Raw genomic sequence first — 21,098 nt, 5'->3', positions numbered from 1 at the left:
AGGGTCCAACCTAACACTATCATACTGGGCAGCTTCAGCTACCCCTCCATTAACTGGGAAGACTACTCATGTAGCAATACACTTGCCCAATGTTTCCTGGAATTTATTAATTCCAATGCCCGGGACCAGCTCATTCATATCCCTACTAGAGGTAGCAACATCCCTGACCTGGTCATTACTAACATGGGCAACCGTTGCCCTATACCAATAGTCAACTCCTCCCTGGTTAAATCCGACCACAAACTAATAACCTTAGAAATTCCCATCCCTCCCACCCCCCTGCAAAGGTAACCACCATGAAAAACTTCTGCAAAGCTAACCTTGGGCTCCTAAAAAAGAGGTGGCTAACATCACGGCGCAAATGCAAATGGAGAATAGTTGCATGACCGCTGGATCATACACCAATGCACTGTATGAACATGCACACAAATGCATGATTCTCTCAACACCCAATAGAACCAACATGCTCTCCTCTAAAAAAGGAAACCAGTCAGGTGGTCAACTGCCATAAACAAACATTACAACGGAAAAAAGAAACTGATGTGGAATAAGATGAAGTCCCAAGACTGTAAAAACTCCCTTATCATCCTCAACAAAAGCTTGAGATCCCTCACCAAATCCTCTGCAGCTAGCTATGAAAACAGAATTGCAACAGATAGTAAAGACAACCACAAGGCCTTGTATAGTTATGTAAAGAATCTCCATGGCAATACCCATATTTGCTTTGATCTACTGCACAATGGTACCTCCTATACCAAGCCAACAGATATTGCCAATATACTGGCCAACAGATTCAGTGCCAACTTTATCCCTCTCTCCCCCACCGTAGGACCATTCACAATACCAGTAGATTGCCAGGCACCCAGTATTACTGCTGCACAGGTTAAAACAGCACTGTCATAGGCCCAGAATACAGCATCTATGGGACTTGACAATATCCCTGGCTGTGTTCTATATGAACTACAGAGTGAAATGGCACCACACCTGTATGCCCTGTTCAGTCACAACCTCACATCAGGCTTTGTCCCTACCAACGGGTGCACTGCTACAGTCATCCCTCTCCACAAAGCAGGAGTGACTACACACTCTGGGAACTATCGCCCCATTAACCTGACAAGTCTGATATGCAAAGCTAAGGAACACATCATCATGGACTTAATAAACAAAGATATAGGGCATCTCCAAACTCTGGATCCCACACAGTTTGGTTTTGTGAAGAGTAGATCATGCCTACTTAACCTGGTTGGCTTCTTTGAGTCAGTCACCAAAGCTGTGGATGAAGGCAAAGTGGTTCATACAGCCTACCTTGATTTGGCCAAGGCCTTTGATACCATTCCCCACACAGGAATCATAGAAAAAACACTAGGCTCGGTATCAACCCCTATATCACTAGGTGGGTTGCAAATTGGCTCATACATAGAAACCACAGTATGAAAGTAGCTGACTCCAAGTCAGACTGCTGACAAGTCACTAGTGTTTGGTCCTGCATCCTTTCCTGTTTGGTATCTAATTCTCTGAAGTCCAGGCCAACCTGAAGGGACTCTGGTTGACAAAGTTTGCAGATGATTGCAAGTTGGGAGCTATCATTAACTCCCCAAGTGATGCCTCACTTAGACCAACGATTGGTGTCAGAACCATGGCCTTAACCTCAATGCCAAAAAATGTGTCATCATCCCCCTTGGGAAAAAAACTTGGTTCCTATAAATTACCACATCGATGGTAGTCCACTGAACACAAAAGGTGTTATAAGAGATCTGGAAAAACAGGTTGACAGCAACCTCTCTTTTGACCACCACATTGCCACTGTGATCAGAAAGACCTTCTATGAGGCACATCTCATTACTAAGGGTTTTGCATTCAGGAAGAAAGAGGTCATTGTCTCTACTCTTCCCTCATTAGGCCAGTCATTGAGTACAATACTCCATTTGGCATGTACCTCACTAGACACCTGCAAAAACTGGGGAGACCACAAAAGTACCTCACAAAGATGATCCTAGGCCTTAAACAGTTGTCTTATAGGGACAGACCCAAACAACTCCAACTATTCTCTGTCTCATATTGCCTACTTAGAGGCGATCTCTGCTTGACTTACAAAGCCATGTCTGACCCAGCTGTGTTAGAAATGCTACATCTAAAGAAATCTCAATCCCTCCACACCACACATTCCCCAGACCTCAACCTCATTACCACAATCAACAGAACATGCTGGAGGGACAGTTTCATAACCCAGAGACTGCCCATGCTATGGAATAGACTTCCATTACAGGTCAAACTGAGCACCTCACAGGCCTTCTTCAAGAGAAATCTTGTTGAAAGGATGGGAAATACAAAATTCACCCTGGGGATAACTCCAGTGGCTCTACTCAACAGAGGCACTGGGAACTAATGTTGAGCGGCATGATGCCAGTGTAATCCTATGGGCTAGGTTTGTAAAGGATCCAGGGCCATTAGCCTAGCACACACCTATGAACCTAAACATCTGGATATTACAGAGACATCTGTACAGCGGATGGGTATGGCCTGCACAGTGGTTTAACATGCTGCATGTGAGGCAGATGCTGTTACTACGCTATATAAAGTAATGCCATCGGGAGGTGGTAAACAGGCGTGGATGGTACACCAATCAAAATGGTATCAGCCAAACAGGATATGATCTTCACGCAAAGAGACACACACAGTTGTCAGTAATGAGATTAGAACCCCTAACTATCTATTTCGTTATAGTGTTACGCAGTTATCAGACGTGCCACAGAGCTTACATGGTTTCTCCTACTCCCAGGGTACTGCTAAGTTGAATGACGTCAGCAGGCCTAGTAAAGTAGAGTGATGGGACATTTACAGGTTGGTACACAAATGAAAATGGTATAACCCACACAGTATATGATTCTCACAAATACACACAAACAGTTGCCAGTATTGAGAGTAGATCTCCTGCCTATTCAGTTTTTCTATTAATTATGCAGTGATCAGGCACGCCATGGGTCTTATACAATTTTACCTAGTCCAAAGGTACTTGTAAGGTGAATGACATCAACAGGGAAGTGTAAAGGGTGGTGCACAACACACACACACACACACACACACACACACACACACACACACACACACACACACACACACACACACACACACACACACACACACACACACACACACACGCACACACACACACACACACACACACTTGCCAGTATTGAGATTAGAACTCCTGCCTATCTAGTTATTTGTACTACAGTGTTCCTCAGTTACCACACACACTACAGAGCTTACTGGACTAACAACTGGCTAAAGGTGCTGATAACTACACAGCTGAGGTAAAGTATTTCAGGTGGCAGAAAGTCTGCCTTCAGTTTTTCCCTTAGATCTTTCTAGTTCGTTCACCTTTGCACATCAATTAGCATAATAGCTTTGCACTTCAACAGATTATTGTATCAATAAGTGTAGCACACCTGGGAGCCATCAGCAGTACTCATTCCTCACAGTAGTCAATAACCAATAGACTGGCCCAATGATTCCTGAAATTCATCAGTTCCAGTGCCATGGACTGGCTTATACTGACCCCTAGTAGAGGATGCAACAACCTTGACCTGTGTTGATTACTTACATATGGGGCCGTTGCTCAACAACAGTAGTCAGTCCCTACCTTGTCAGATCCAAACATGATGTAATCACCATGGCAATCCACATCTCACACACACCCCCCACAAAGGTAAACACCTTGAAAAAACTCTCTAAAGCTGACTTTGGAATCATAAAAACATGGGTGGATGACTTCACTGCAGCCATGCTAATGGAAAATAGCTGCATGACTGTCGACTCATACACAAATGCACTGTATAAACATGTACCTGAATGCATGGTACTAGCTATAGCCAACAGAACCAAGATGCTGTCATCCAAACACTGGATGCCAATGTGATGGTCCCCTGCCAGTATTAACGTGTACAACAGAAGGAAGACACTGTTGCAGAAAAAGGTGGTGTCCCAAGACTGTTAAACCCCCTTATTAGCCTCAACAACAACTTGATATCCCTCATGGAATCATCTACAGGCAGCTATGAAGGTAGATTTGCAGCCGACACTGACAGCAATCACAAATCTTTTGATAGCTATAGCAAGAACGTCCTTGCCAATACCCAGAAGTGCTCTGTGTTACTGCATAATGCTAACTCCTAACCTGACTGAACAGATATTGGCAACAGTCTTGCCAACACATTCAGTGCCAGCTTTATCCCTCACCCTCTCTAAGTGAGGAGTCACAATGGCAGATGAATGTCAGGCACCTAGCATTACTGCAGCCCAGGTTTGACCTACATTGTCCACAGGCAAGAATACAGCCTCCATGGGACCCAAACATATCCGTGGCTGTGTTCTACATAATGTACAAAGAGACCTGGCACCACATCTGTGTGCCCTGTTTGGACACAGCCTCACCTCAGGCTTTGTCCCTCCAAAATGACGCACTGCTACAGTCATCCTTCTCCGTAAAGGGATAGCAAATACAGACCCTGTGGATTATTGGCCCATTAGCCTGACAAGTCTACAATGTACAGGTATGGACCTCATCATCAGGGAAATGATTGACAAAGATATTGGTAATCTCCTAACTCTGGACCCCACACAGTTTGCCTTTGTGAATGGCAGATCATGCCTGCTCAACCTGGTTGACTTCTTTGAGTGAGTCATCAGGGCTGTGTATGATGGTAAGGCACTGCATACAGCCTACCTCAATCTGGCCAATGCTTTTGATGCCATTCCTCAGTCAGGAATTATTGATAAACCCACAAAACTAGGCATCAACCCCTATATCAGTAGGTGGGTTGCAAATTGGTTCACAGAACACACAGTGTGACAGTGGCAAACTCCAAGTCAGACTTTCAAGCAGTCACGAGTGGAGTCCTACAGGGATCAGTACCGGGTAGTCTCCTGTCCAGCATCTACTTCTCAGGAGTCCAGCCCAACACAGAGGAACTCTGGCTCTCCACGTTCACAGAGGACTGCAAGCTGGGAGCCATCATTAATGCCACAAGTGATCCAGACATTCTACAGAAAAGCCTTACTGAGCCAATGACTGGTGTGGAAACCATCACTAGAAGCTTAACACCACAAAATGCAGCATCATCCCCTTTGGTAAAACACTCAGTTCCCAGTAAGTACCACATCAATGGGAACCCAATGAACACTGTATGCATTATAAGAGATCTGGGGACACAGGTTGACAGCAACTTCTCCTTCAACCACCACATTGTCACTGTGGTCAGGAATTCCTTCTATGTGGTACATCGCATTACCAAGGATTTTGCATCCAGGATGACAGAGGTAATCATCTCTGTCTACTCTTCCCTCATTAGACCACTCATCAACTATTATGGCCCATTTGGCATGCCCCTCACTAGACACCTGCAACAGCTGGGGAGGCCACAACCTCACAAAGAGGTTCCTAGGCATTAAACACATGTCCTACACAGACAGACTAAGAAGACTCCAGCTATTCTCTGTGTCATATCACCTAGTTAGAGGCTATCTGTGCTTGACCTACAAAGCCATGTCTGACCCAGCTCTTTTAGAAATGCTACAAATGAAGACATCCCAATCTCTCCACATCACATATTGCAGAGACTTCTACCTCATTACCACAATTGACACAACATGCTAGTGGGACAGGTCCCTCACCAAGAGACTGCACATGCCCTGGAATACACTTCCCATACATGTCATGCAGAGCACCTTGCTGACCCTGTTTCATGAAAATCTTGATGAGTGGATGGGTAATAGACAGTTCAACCCAAGGATCACTACGGTGGCTCTCCTTGATACAGGCACTGGGATATAGCAGGGCGCTTCTATGGGCTAGGCTTGTAAATGCTCCTGGGCCATTAGCCTATTACACACCTATGAACCTATAAGGGAAATTACATCAGCAGGACTAATAAAGTAGGGCAGTGGGTGTTAAATTTATCAAAACACGTCCTACAAACAGGCACGCTTGCCAGATGTGAGAGTAGAATCCCTACCTAACTAGTTATTTGTACAATAGTGTTATAGTTATTTGTACTATAGTGTTACGCAGTTATCGCACATGCTACAGAGCTTACTGAGCTGACAGCTGGCCAAAGGTACTGATATGGGGAATGACATCAGCAGGATGGATAACGTAGAGCAGTGGGTGGGAAACATATCAAAATACTTCAGCCTACAAACATACACACTTTTACACACACACACACACACACACACACACACACACACACACACACACACACACACACACACACACACACACTTGCCAGATACGAGAGTAGAACCCCTGCCTAACTAATTATTTCTACTATAGTGTTAGGCATTTATCGCACACAATACTGAGCTTACTGGCCTGACAGCTGGCCAAAGTTGCTGATAAAGGGAATGACATCATTTGGACTGATAAACTGGAGCAGTGGGAAGTGTTGTGGGTGGGAATGGCATAAAACTGTTTCATCTACAAACAAACAAACAAATCCCTCAGTCTTGCACACACAACTGTCACACACAGTTGTCAGTACTTGGTTTAGAAATCCTACCTATCTAGTTACTTGTACTATAGTGTTAAGCAGTTATTGCATGTGCTACAGAGCTTATAGGGGTAGCAGGTGTCCAGTGGCACTTCTAAGGTGAATGACAGCAGCAGACCTTGTGCAGTTGGGCAATGTGAAGTGTACTGAGTGGTAACAGTCTGCTAATACTTAGACCTACAGAGACACGCATGCACACAGGCAGGTGATGTGATATTAACACCCCAACCTCAATACTATTACACAATGGAGCTCACCTTTTATGCTTGCATGTGCCACAGTTTAACACCAGTATGCCACTATCTACAGCAGGACATCACTGTATGCCATTCAGGGTACCCATGTGTGTAACCCACGCTGCTGTGTCTGTTCCCCTGTGTCTCTCTGTCTATCACTGTCTGTCTCTCACTTCCCCACATCTATATGTGTGTATGCTTGACATATATAGTTATCTGTTGGCCATATATGTCTGCATGTGTATGTCACACACAACAGATGTGGATATATCACATATGGGCCACCTACAGCTAGCTGGGGATAATCCTGTCTGATGTGTGTGAAGGGACAGTTAAGGTGTACATAGCTGTCTGTATGCACAGATATATCTACACAATATAGTCATATAGACCAATATAGGTTCCAACATGTCCTATGATTCTCTAAGTGTAGGAGTATGCCCAGTGTGACCTTGTATAGTTAGAGTGGGACTCCATTCCAGAGATAAGTGTACTCCAGTCCAGGGTTTTATGTGCTACAGACATACCTCTCAGAGGTACAGAGGACTTTCCTCGGGGTAATGGTTTGTTTTGGCAGATATTTTCTGACATATCTGTATTCTGACAGTGCACTGTATTGTGTTATTACCTAGTGTCAAACATCCTCAGATCATCACAGTGCTTTACCAGAGGAATACTAGTCATCTGATGTGTAGACTGATATTATAATGGCAGCTATGTACATTCTTGCCCAACAAGGCCAGTTGGGAGGTGTCGCTACAGCCAGTTGAGTTATAGTCCAGCACATTGTTGATATACTGGCTGAGGATCTTCTGCTTCTGTGGTGTAACCTGAGATATAATGTCCTGGTGTGGCCATACCTGTCTGCTGTACATTTTTTGGCAGAATGTCCGGGTGTTTGGCTAGAGGTTTTGTCCAGTCTGCATAAACGTGTTTTTATGGCAAGTTATTTCAGTGTAATTGAAGAGTGATGTTACAAAATATTGACAGACATTACTGTGTCAGCCTACATAACCTTCAGACAATTCCCGCTACTGCAAACCCCTCACCCTACCAACTTTCTCAGTATGTCAGGGCAATATTTACCACACATGCATTATTGTGCCTTTGTTCCACATTTACTGGTGCTCTTGTTCAGACATGTTGCTGTCAGAGGTTTGGTGTTGTGGGTGTGGGTACAGACCGCATTGTACTGTGCAGGCATGTCCATAAATACAAAAGCAGACATAAAACAAGGAAAAAAGCCATATTGACAATGACCACTGGCAACAGTACCAAGAAGCCTGATTACTCACAAAAGCCCTAGCACCTCGGCTACACAGCCCTCAAGAAGTCCATTATATGTGTAGTATATTCCACATAGCACTGTGACTTTCAGATATGTTAGTGTCAGAGCAATAGGTGTCACTGACATGTTTAATCATTGGCACTGCAGTTATCTGCACATGGTCCTGTGACAGACAGCCTGTACCTAGAGCAGCACAAGATGACAGCCAGGAGAACATGCTGGCCAGATCCTGACAGTATTGACCACACATGAACATAGCTCATTGACCCCTGCATATTGAGCACATGCAAAATGTTTTTGTGTGTATTGGGACAGCCCTACAAACCTGTGTTATGCTGCTATTTCCCTGCAACCATACATGTTACTGCATTTCTGTGGGTATATGGGGGGAGCACCTGTCAACTGTGGACATTTGCAGAGACTGTGCTGATATTTGCTTTACATTTTGATTCTATTTACCATAGTATTGTGCCCTGTCTTAGGGACTGCAGGCATATCAGTAAAGAGCACAAGTGAGATTGTAATGGCATACATTTGGATGTCAGACTTGTTACCCTTCAGAGCCTTACTGCAACTGTGAGACCAGCTGTGCTATCACTGTGTGGGCCTGTAAGGGGGGGGGGTGATTCAACATTACTGCCATTTGTGGAGGCTTTCCTGACATTTCTCTCTGGTTTTCTGCAGCTGACTTGCTGTCTGGGTCTGAGTGGTGGGTATGGGACCCCACACTGACATCTATGGCTGTGAGCTATGACCCCCCCCCCAGTTAGTTGGCCCTACACATATAATGCAGTGGGATTTGACACCTTGGGTACTACTGCATAGTGTTGGGAGGCCAGTATTGGGCAGACATTTCCTGTTGTCCCACATAGCTGTCAGTTGTCTGCTGCTATCCCAGTAGTCCACCCCATTCCCTTGCATGCATGCAACAATACCATACATATGCTAGCAGAACACACTGTGACATTAATTTACTGTTAAGGCAACTGACTTATCTTATGCCTGTGGCAGTTGTGTGTACAAGGCGTGAGGGCTGCCTATGTTGGATGCACACAGTACACTACCTATACATGTTAAGTTACAGGTAGAATGATGTATGTATCATCCCTTTTTACTGTGTGTGCGAGTAGAGAGAGGTGTCAGTCCCTGGGTGCCTACAGTGTCAGTGTGTGTGTGTGCTATGCATTGCCTCTTTGCCAAGGCCAGGCCATACAAGGCACACCTCCGTCTGCCTACAGGGGCTGGCTCAGGGCGTTCCTCGGCCGAGTCCCTCTGTGCCTGTGGGAACCTTGGCAATGGTGGGAGGCTGTGTGGCCCTTCCCCATCCTGTTCCTGCTGCAGCCGTTTCCACAGGATCATATTGTGTAGCATGGCACATACTATGAACATGTGTGCACATGTGACTAGAGAGTACTGCAAGGCTCCACCAGATATGTCCAGGCAGCAGAACCATGACTTGAGCATCCCAAACACATGCTCTATAATGATTCTGGTTTGTGCATGTGCCTCATTATGGCGTTCTTGCATGGGTTTGTGTGCATTTCTGATGGGTGTCATCATCCATGGCTCAAGTACATAGCCAGCATCCCCCACCAGATGGCTATACAGGATGTCCCCCTGGCAAATCCCTGATACCGCTGTAAGGAATGCCAGATGTGGGAGTTGTGATAGCTTCCAAGACCGCCAGTACACAGATTCATGATAATGCCCTGGGCATTGCACACAACCTGGCAGTTGATAGAGGGAAAGCCCTTGCGGTTTATGTGCACCCAACCCTGCTCACCGCATGGTGCTTTGATGTGGATGTGCGTGCAGTCTGTGGCACCCAGTACCTTCAGGTATTCAGCTACATGGTGGAAGAGATGCATATTGCTGGTCAATTTCTCACAGGTGTTGGGGAAGTATATGTGGTCACAGGCATTTGGTAGCATGGCATTCAAGAACTGGTGGAGTACTCTGGATGCAGATGCCTGTGACACCCCCATGATATCCCTAATCAGTCTTTGGAATATATCTGTAGCTAGTATTCTTAGGGCTACACATACCTTAGTATCCACTGGGATGAGTTCCCCTCTGTTCATTATGGATGTGAGGCGAGGCTGGCACAGCTCCACAATTTGCTGCAGTATGTTCCTGTCCACCCTGTAGCCCTCTACTATCTCCAGGTCATGTAACCACTGGTAGGTTACCCTGGTTCTGAACATTCCTTCTCCTCCTGTGTCTGCAGAGGTTGTCAGCTTTATCCTCCTCACCACCGTCAGCCTCCAGCACATACTGATATATCAAAGCAATGGCAGCCCCTAGCATTTTGTCAGTTGAAATTCCTAGGTTTACTCCAAACATGCAGAGTTTGTGGGAGAAACCAGACTGAGGGGTGTTTGCATACTTTATAGTGGTGTGCTGCAACTGCTGCCTGTGTGATTGGGTCTGTGATACATTCCAGATGCCAGCTATATTACTCATGGCTTTGAACTGGCCAATGTGAGTGTTAGAGGCATTAGTGGTAATTTGTTCATGTTTGCCTTTATTGTGCTGTTGCCTTTTTTTAATTATTTTTTACTTACATATCCTCCCACTTTCAGCTATGCAGCCACCTGCCAGCTGTATTATTGTGTGCTATGCCTGCTCATGGTTAGTTGCAAGAGTCCCATATTAATGATTTTTACTTCATTTCTCCTTTATTGTGTTGTTGCCCTTTATTTTTATGTTTTTTATCTCCCCCCATTTTCAGCTATGCAGCCACCGGTTCTATATTACAAGATCAAAGCTTTACTTTCAAATAAGTAAAGCTCAAACTTGTAATATCGAAACTGTAACTTGTCGAACGGACAATTTAACCCTGGGAAACACTTCCCTTGGCCGTTCTGTGGAGTATGCCCATTTCTCCGATTTGGAGCGATCTTGGAGTTGGTATATTTAGGTAGGGGGTGTGTGGAGGGCACAATGTAAAGTTGTTTTTTTTTTTTATTTGGCCAAGGGAAGTGTTTCCCTTGGTTGAATCGGCCATTCAACAATTTTAGCTGTCAATATTACAAGATCAAGCTTTAGTTATTCAATTAACTAAAGCTTTGATGTTGCAATATAAATGCCAGCCACCTGTAATAATGAGTGCTTTCAATGGCCCATTGTGTGTTGCAGTATCCCATATTGCTGTTTGTACTGCATTTCCTTTGTTCTGCTGTTTCCTTTTACTTTTCCTATGTCCTTCCTGTTTAATCCCCACTGTGCTGCCCAGACCCATTTAGCTAGTGTAAACAGCAAAAAAACAAGAAACAATAGAGGAATTCCACCAAGGCACGACTCCACTGGTATTTTTCCACACGAACAAGCTTTATTGAAACACACTTTCTTCAGAATAAAACCATAAACGCTGTTATCACCACAGATGCACATACAGAAGGGGTAGAAGTCTAAAGGCTATATTAGAAGGTAAAAAAGATGGCCCTAAGTGTAAACAGGGTAAAGTAGGGACCTTTAAATGTGGATGATGCTCCCAGTGCCCGTATATCTACATGAGGGACACTATTCTGGTTAGCAGTAGGGATAGACTTATTAGTAGTAGGGACTATGCGAATTGTGACACTAGTGGTAAAGTGTACATAGGGCTTTGTGACCATTGTGAAGTATTCTATGTAGGTAAATCAGAAAGAAAGTTAAAAAACAGAATCTATGAGCATAACTATGAAATTAGAACAAAATGTACCAAAAATGCTCTCTATAGACACACAATAAGCTGTCAAGAAGGAAATTTTAAATTATTTGTATTGGAAGTAATTCCAAAGGACAAAAGAGGAGGTCCATGGGAGACTTCCATTGAATACAAAGAACTACTGTGGCAACTATCCCTGGAAGCTACTAGATTTCCAGGTCTGAATGATGCAGTTTCTCTCGCCCCAGTTTTAAAGTTAAGGGCTGCAAAGCTCTAGTGATTCTGGAAAAATGTATCCCCTTGTGTACATTAACATTAGAAATATAATTTTTGCTTTTTTAAAAAAATGTAATACTGCGTACCCCAGGACAAGGCTAAGGACTGAAAAATCAAAAGTGTATGTGCAATTATCTATTTTGGTTCAAAAAGAAAAAAAGAAAATGTATGTCTTTTACTATATTGCTGTTTGAATCATTTATTTAAAAAGCACCTGTGTAGGATTTCAATTCCTTTTTTGGACACAAGATGGTGCTATTGAATGGAAGAATAGTTTGTTTTATACGGTTTTTAACATGTATAAAACTAAATTGTATTTGTATTTGTATTTATATTTATATATTTATTAGAGTGGTGAGACGGTATTGTGGAGATTTATATATTTATATATTTACATATGTATGTATGTGTTTAGAACTCTTTTTAAGGACTGGTTTAAAGGAATTTTTAAAAAAAGTTTTATAGGGTTGAATATCCATTAAGTACATGTGATCACATTAAGAATATACACCAATTGGATAATAGTATTAATTAAGTGAAGGGTATTTTAGGGGAAGAATTGTAAAATGTATGCATTTCTATTTCATCTGAGGAAGTCATTAGAGGACGAAAATGCATCTGTGGTGATAACAGCATTTATGGTTTTATTCTGAAGAAAGTGTGTTTCAATAAATCTTGTTCGTGCCTTGGTGGAATTGCTCTGTTTTTTTCTTGGTTTTGGCTGCTTTCTTGAGCAATTTACTTTCCTGTTCGTTTTGGCTGTTAGTGTAAACAGCAAGAAATGCCCCTCCCCTGGCCATGAACATTGCTACTCAGTTCATGGAATAAGACTATACAACCTCAGACACTCCTTCGCTTAGCTGTACTTAGCTAAGCACCAACCTGGCCAACAGAGCTCCAATGTGCCTGGAATAGCTGCAGAAAAACAGACCAAGTATAGCAAATGTACCTGACAAAATTTCCTTTCTTTGCGCTTGTATCCAAGTGATATAAACCTTAAATCCAAACACCAGTGACTCTTTATTGCTTTGAAGTAAAAAATATTTATAAATAAAACGCTTTTCATTTCCGAAGGTTTGAAAACTTTTTCAAATGGTTTGTACTTCGCCCCTTTTCTTCTATTTATAGTGATCATGACATCACTTCTCCTTAAAGGTATACAACATCTTAAATACAATGTACTTCTACAATGTCAAAATTATTCTTTGTTGTGCAGCATGGTCAAGTAAAAGTAAATAAAATAAAACTTTTTCTATCCATCTTTAAGTCGTCGTTCATAAAACACTTTTTAAACAGATAAAAACTTTGTTTTACAATCTCAAATTTAATACAGTGTATGCGTTCTATAATATGTGTGCTCTACGCTAGTTGTATTTGTACCGGGTGCACATGCCTATTAGAACACTAATATAAAGCAATCCAAGTAAATTTACATTTCTTATTTAAGAATCTTTGCATATTCCTGTCCTGTTATGTTCAGGGCATTGCAACATACATAATCTTTCTATTAGAATTGTTTTATATATTTTTACCACCCTGATTAGTTACTAAAACAGCTATGTGTAGACTTCATTTTAATGTTATAAATGCTACAACCATGCAATAACAGAAGTGTGCAAGTCTATGTTTTTGTTGTTCTTCGTATCAACTTCGTTATAAATTGGTTAAATACATCTCATCTAGGGATGTCAAAGTTATGAAAGTCAGAAACTATTTAAGACAATGTCTATAAGAAACTCTTGTAATGTAAATAAGTACAATAAATATTGACTATGTTATATATGATCTAAGATAGTCTCATAAGCAACTATACACACATAAATACACATATTTGTTTATAGAAGACTTTATACATCAATTGGAAGCACATAACTGCCCAACAAAAAGTATAGTCGCTTTCTGACTTCATCGTACAAATAACATTATAACATCATTCAATAATGGGTATACCTATATGATACCCTCAAGTCTCAAATCTCAGGGTTATGTACTAAAAATAATACTACACTAGACTTGAGCTATTAACAAACATAAACTCTGTATAAATAATGAATGATGAAATTAGTGACTTCTAAGTTCTTATGTCTAAGAATACAGAGTATCGAGGACATTTCATTGATACCTGGATAGGTACATGCATGAGTGGAAAGTTGCCACATTAGTTCCAACCTTTCTAACAAGAGGCTAGCAGATCCACCTCTTTCATCCATTTTTATTTGGTCAATGACCCGAAACTTAAAGTGGTGTCCTACATACTCCGTAGTATGTAACCAAGATCACACAAATACGTAACCTTCGAAATGCAGGACACTGTTTCGGTACAATAAAGGCTGTCTTTAAGCATATACCAGGACTCGTAATATCCAGACCAATGCAAAGGTCGTCAAACCAAGGTAGTATATCTTGCCAAAGCATTGTCAAGTTTACCGTTTTTTATACTATATAGGTGTTCCTACATTTTTTCTCTGAGTGTACGTATAGTTTTTCCTATATAGAAAGCTTGACACTGTTGGCATGTAGCAAGGTACACTATCAATTTAGACTGGCAATTGTACTTACTTCTAGTATTGTATTTTCTATCACGAATAGTGAATGTCTTTCCCGTGTCTATGTGTCTGCAAAAGTTACACATTAAACACTTTGACATACCTGGATTTTTTGTTACTATTTTAACTTGGTGTTCCAGGATTGCTTTCATATTCCTACCTTTTTTAAAAATAAATTTAGGAAGTTCTAAAAGTCTTTTCCTCACATTTGGGTCATTTTCCAATATTTCCCAGTTCTTGTATATGACTTGTCGAAGATCTTCTGCATTTATACTATATCGGGTAATAAAGTTGTAACTAATACAAGCTGGTCCTTTTTGTATATTACTGTCTGTCAAGGCTTCGAAATTTCTCTCAACCTCCCTATTACTATTGTCCAGGATTGGTTTATATGTTCTTCTCCTTCTCTTAATGGTTATTTCGTTGGTGAGGTCATGGACCAACTCCAATGGGTATCCCCTATTCTGGAACATCCTCCCTAAATTCTGACATTCGGTTACAAATTCTTCATCAAGGGTTGTCATTCTTGCCACTCGTACCAGCTGTCCTTTTACAACAGATCTGTTTTGGTAAAATGGGTGGCAGCTGGTAAAGTGTAACAGACTGTTGGAAAAAGTCTCCTTTCTAAAAATAGTACTTACATATCTGTTATGTTTGTTATCTTTCCTTAGTTCTATATCTAGGAAAGAAATTCTGTCTTCACTATAATTTGAAGTAAATTTTAAAAAATGTGTCGTATTGTTAAAGTACTGGATAAGGTCTGTAGATGTACTTTCATCACCTTTTATTATAACAAAAATGTCATCTAAAAATCTTGTATAGTAATACAACAAGTTTTTAATATGGGCTTGGCTCATGATGTATGTGTCTTCCCATTGAGCCATAACTAGGTTCGCAAAGCTTGCCCCAAGGGGGGAGCCCATTGCGACTCCTACTTTTTGCAAATAAAAATTATTGTCGAATGTGATGAAATTGTTGGACAACACTATGTCCATTAGCTCCTCCACTAGAGTCAATTCGACGCATGTCATACCTAGATTAGTACGTTTTCTAGAAACCCATTCTATCCCTTCTTGTTGTGGGATACATGCATACAAGTCCTTGACATCAATTGTCATAAAGTTATATTTTTCTACATATGTAAGTTGATTAATATCTTTCAAAAAGGACTAAGAATCTTTGCAAATTTGACTTTCACACTTTATGTATTTTTTTAATATTGAGTCCACTACTTTAGCACAACTGTAGGTAATACTGTTGCGTGCATCTACTAGTGGTCTCATCGGTGGATTTTCTATGTTTTTATGTACTTTAGGTACTCCAAATAACAATGGAATGTTTGGTGCTAGCATAGTCATGTAGTTGTACATGTTTAGGTCTATTTTTCCTTCTGTAAACAAGTCACTAATATAAATTTTAATTCTAGCATAGGCAATATTCAGTTCATTCCTTGAGACTCTAATGTATGTTTCACTATCCAACAGTTCTTTCATCCTCTGTTTATAATCTTCTTTTTCCATAATAACTAACCCCCCTCCCTTGTCGGATTTCATAAATCTAAGGGGTAGTTTAAGTATGGAATTCAATGCATGTTTTTCTAATTCAGAAATATTTCTTTGATTTTTCTTTGAATTGTTGTTTGTTAAACTATTTCTTATGTTGATTTCACATATTTTATCAAATAAGTCCACACTATTCTGTAATGGAGGGTTGTAAGTGCTAGTAGCATAAAATTCAGTGTCTTTGCGTGTATCTGTACCTAGAACAGCTAAATTGACCTTACGTACAAATAATTTAAAATTTATAAGTGTCTGTGCCAGTTGTGCCCTTTCTGCTATGACAAATGTGTTGCCTTTAGCAAAAAGTTCAACAAGTACAGGATCAATGTAAGTCTCTGTGTAATTATAAACCGTGAAATCTCCTTGTGCGTTTAACAACATGTTACAGTACCTGTTGTTGTTCTGGTAAATAACATCTATTTCTTCCTCCTCTTGCTGTTGTTGTAACGCTGTTGATTTCTCCCCCGAGGGTTGTGGTTCTGAATCTGATGGTGAAAATTTTCATTATTGTTTACACTGTTGTTACTAGGATTATGTGTGTAAGTAGAATTGTTTTTCTGAATAATTCTCTCACTTCTTCGTATTTCTCTGTCTTCACCTATATGTGTCGTTAGTTATTTCTCCCCTTTGTAGGTGAGGTTGCTCGGTTGTGTACGGTCCAGGATTTATGTTTGTTCTTGTAGCTGTTTCCTTTTGTCTCCAGACTTGTGAGGGTGGTGGTTTTGGGTACGCTGTTCTGTTCCTGTACGCCGTTATGTCGCTTTGCATTTTCTTCTCTTTTGTTGTCTTAAGTTTAACCATGAGTTGGTTAATACTTTCAAAAGTTCTATTGTACTCGAATTTATAGCGTTCAAAGTCGGAACTATTTGTTATTTCTTGGTCTATTTTCTCTATGTCCAAGGCTAAAGTCTCAAGATTTAGTTGGTAATGCTTGGTCATTAATTCTAAAAGTTCTATTCCATGTCTATCAAACATGGTAATTAAGTCGTTATGGAACGCTGACCCTTCTATTAAGTCTGTTGGATATTGCCATGATCTCAGACATTTTGGTACTACTTTTTCCTTAACACATTCTTTGAAGTAAGAAACTTCTAATTGTAGTTTCCTATACTTAACACTCAACGTCTCCACTTTGTCCATCAAATTTTCCACTCTTTGAGATAGTAAGTTTATCAGTGAAGTTAAATTGCCTAGTTCACTGTCCTGTGTGTCAGGTATGACTGTACTCTCTCCATTTTCCGCTGCCATTTACACAAGTGACTGACAAACTCAATAACTGTAGAAACCAAAAGACCTGGAATAGCTGCAGAAAAACAGACCAAGTATAGCAAATGTATCTGACAAAATTACCTTTCTTTGTGCTTGTATCCAAGTGATATAAACCTTAAATCCAAACACCAGCGACTGTGTATTGCTTTGAAGTAAAAAATATTTATAAATAAAACGCTTTTCATTTCCGAAGGTTTGAAAACTTTTTCAAATGGTTTGTACTTCGCCCCTTTTCTTCTATTTATAGTGATCATGACATCACTTCTCCTTAAAGGTATAAGACACCTTAAATACAATGTACTTCTACAATGTCAAAATTATTCTTTGTTGTGCAGCATGGTCAAGTAAAAGTAAATAAAATCATTTTTTTTCTATCCATCTTTAAGTTGTCGTTCATAAAACACTTTTTAAACAGATAAAAACTTTGCTTTACAATCTCAAAGCTTAATACAGTGTATGTGTTCTATAATATAAGTGTGCTCTATGCTAGTTGTATTTGTACCAGCACATGCCTATTAGAACACTAATATAAAGCAATCCAAGTAAATTTACATTTCTTATTTAAGAATCTTTGTATATTCCTCTCCTGTTATGTTCAGGGCATTGCAACATACATAATATTTCTATTAGAGTTGTTTTATATATTTTTACCACCCTGATTAGTTACTAAAACAGCTATGTGTAGACTTCATTTTAATGTTATAAATGCTACAACCATGCAATAACAGAAGTGTGCAAGTCTATGTTTTTGTTGTTCTTCGTATCAACTTCATTATAAATTGGTTAAATACATCTCATCTATGGATGTCAAAGTTATGAAAGTCAGAAACTATTTAAGACAATGTCTATAAGAAACTCTTGTAATGTAAATAAGTACAATAAATATTGACTATGTTATATATGATCTAAGATAGTCTCATAAGCAACTAAACACATAAATACACCTATTTGTTGACAGAAGACTTTATACATCAATTGGAAGAACATAATTGCCCAACAAAAAGTATAGTCACTTTCTGACTTCATCGTACAAATAACATTATAACATCATTCAATAATGGGTGTATCTATATGATACCCTCAAGTCTCAAATCTCAAGGTTATGTACTAAAAATAACACTACACTAGACTTGAGCTATTAACAAACATAAAGTCTGTATAAATAATGAATGGTGAAATTAGTGACTTCTATCTAAGTTCTTAAGTCTAAGAATACAGAGTATCGAGGGCATTTCATTGATACCTGGATAGGTACATGCATGAGTGGAAAGTTGCCACATTAGTTCCAACCTTTCTAACAAGAGGCTAGCAGGTCCACCTCTTTCATCCATTTTTATTTGGTCAATGACCCGAAACTTAAAGTGGTGTCCTACATACTCCGTAGTATGTCTCGCCAAAGCATTGTCAAGTTTACCGTTTTTTATACTATATAGGTGTTCGTACATTCTTTCTCTGAGTGTACGTATAGTTTTTCCTATATAGAAAGCTTGACACTGTTGGCATGTAGCAAGGTAAACTATCAATTTAGATTGGCAATTGTACTTACTTCTAGTATTGTATTTTCTATCACGAATAGTGAATGTCTTTCCCGTGTCTGTGTGTCTGCAAAAGTTACACATTAAACATTTTGACATACCTGGATTTTTTGTTACTATGTTAACTTGGTATTCCAGGATTGCTTTCATATTCCTACCTTTTTTAAAATCAATTTAGGAAGTTCTAAAAGTCTTTTCCTCACATTTGGATCATTTTCCAATATTTCCCAGTTCTTGTATATGACTTGCCTAAGATCTTCTGCATTTATACTATATCGGGTAATAAAGTTTTAACTAATATAAGCTGGTCCTTTTTGTATATTGCTGTCTGTCAAGAGCTTCAATGTGCTTAAAGCAAGCATGACACACCCCCTTTTCAAGTTATTTGCTCCTTCTGTCTACACAGTGGTGTTAGAGCACCTACATGGTTAGGTGCAGTGTGACACTTAGAAGAAATTTGTGATTCAGTACAAGTCCCCTCATTAACATACCCCACTGCCTTAATACCTAGTTACTGCACTACACACGAGCCTTCCCCCTTAGCAACCACTGTTCCCTGCCATTGTTTAGTTTCTGCATGCCACTGACTATAATGGCAGAATCCTGTTTTCAATAATAGTCATGCTTTCCCCACTTTTTTTTTCATTTTCTGCTCCCTCCCATTTGCGTGCCACTTCCCACACATTCCATGGCCGAGATCGGCCAACAAAAATAATTTTTTTTTTTTATACATACTGAGCGATTTTGCATGCCAATGGCCATATATTTGGTCATTGGCATGCATAACTGCTCTAATACATGCTTTATTGAGTGCTGACATGCCTCCATTATGTTTTTTGCAGAAATGTTTTTGGTTAGTAACCAAATACATTTCTGCAACTAACACTGTTCTTGCACGGAGACCCGGCAGGTTGGTAAATTGGTAATTCACCTCATTTTCATGGTTTTCACCAGCAAATGAGGTGATTAGTATCCTGCACAGGTTTCCATGCAGGAACAGTGTTAGAACACTCATGCACTTCAAAACGGCACATACCTGGATCGTGAGGCGGCCATTTTCCATGCAGGAGTGGCTACACTGTTCCTGGATGGAAAATGTTCATTCGTGAATCCCAGAGCCTGTTTTCATATGATTTTATCTTAAAATAAAGAAAAGTGGTCAAAACTTGCTAATAGTTTGAATAAATTTAAAAAAAAAAAATTGGTACTTCATCGCTTATAGTGAAATGTGTGAATTTATGGCAATTTATGTTTGACTTATAGTATTCTCCCATGTTTACAAACATTGAAAAGAAAAATGAAAAGTTATTGTCATATCTTAGATACTGCCCCAATATTTCAATTAACATGGAAATAATAATAATAATAAAAAAAAAAACACAGCTTCTTATCCTGCTCTGATAAGATTATATCCTCTGCTGGCAGTGAACTGCCTGATGGGCTTTTTCTGATCCATAAGGTCTGGAAGTACAAGCACCTGCCCCAAATTGAGCCTCAGTAACTGTTCATTTTGACTACTCAGCCTCACGTTAAGTTCAGCCTTACTGCAGATTTGACAATTAAATAGCTGCTTCATTTATTTCCTGCAGTCTGCAGGTGTTAAAAGATACAACTCTAACAAGGAAAAAAAACTGGAGTCCTACTGAAAGTCTTGCCCCTAAACATCTGAGTGGATAACTGCAAGTAGCAAAAGATTCTGTTAGGAGAAGCCAGTTTTGCAAAACAAACTCCCTTTTTATAGATTCATAGGTCGATAGGTAAATACTAGGCTGGTTGTCCTTGAGTGCCATTTTAAGCCTAGCCGGTTTCCCTTTTTGTGTTTGAAATAACCTATCCCATTTGGTTATAGAATGGCCTTGCCAGTCCCATGTTCAGTAATTATATATTACCCCTAATGAGAATAACTAGGATCATACCATAGATAATTTGAGGGGTCCCATGTATGGGATAAAGCATTTAGGAGTTGTATAATGTACTAGAATGTGAAAAGGGACTGAGCAACTGGATTTGCCCACTGTTTTCTGTCTTTTCTCGTTCATGATTAGGTCCTGCAGGACTTTGCATGAACTCCAGGCTTAAAGCCTTTGGCAGTATTGGCTAAGCTATGCTCTTTTTTATTTTATTAGTGACTTACGCAGCAAAGAAACTGCACTACACACTGTTGTGTTACCAGTCCTTTTCTAAACACA

The 21,098-nt window shown here is 40.1% G+C and overlaps 1 protein-coding gene across 1 annotated transcript in view; it reads left to right on the top strand.

The window, feature by feature from the left end:
• HECW1 (HECT, C2 and WW domain containing E3 ubiquitin protein ligase 1) overlaps positions 1-21,098 on the top strand; it is a 2,794,797-nt gene that overhangs the window by 2,090,489 nt on the left and 683,210 nt on the right. The gene's annotated exons all lie outside the window — the stretch shown is intronic.

This window comes from Protopterus annectens, chromosome 3.part0, assembly GCF_019279795.1.
Source record: "Protopterus annectens isolate FY-2018-M chromosome 3.part0, PAN1.0, whole genome shotgun sequence".
Taxonomy (NCBI): Eukaryota; Metazoa; Chordata; order Ceratodontiformes; family Protopteridae; genus Protopterus; species Protopterus annectens.
This window is presented reverse-complemented; position numbering and strand designations above follow the sequence as displayed.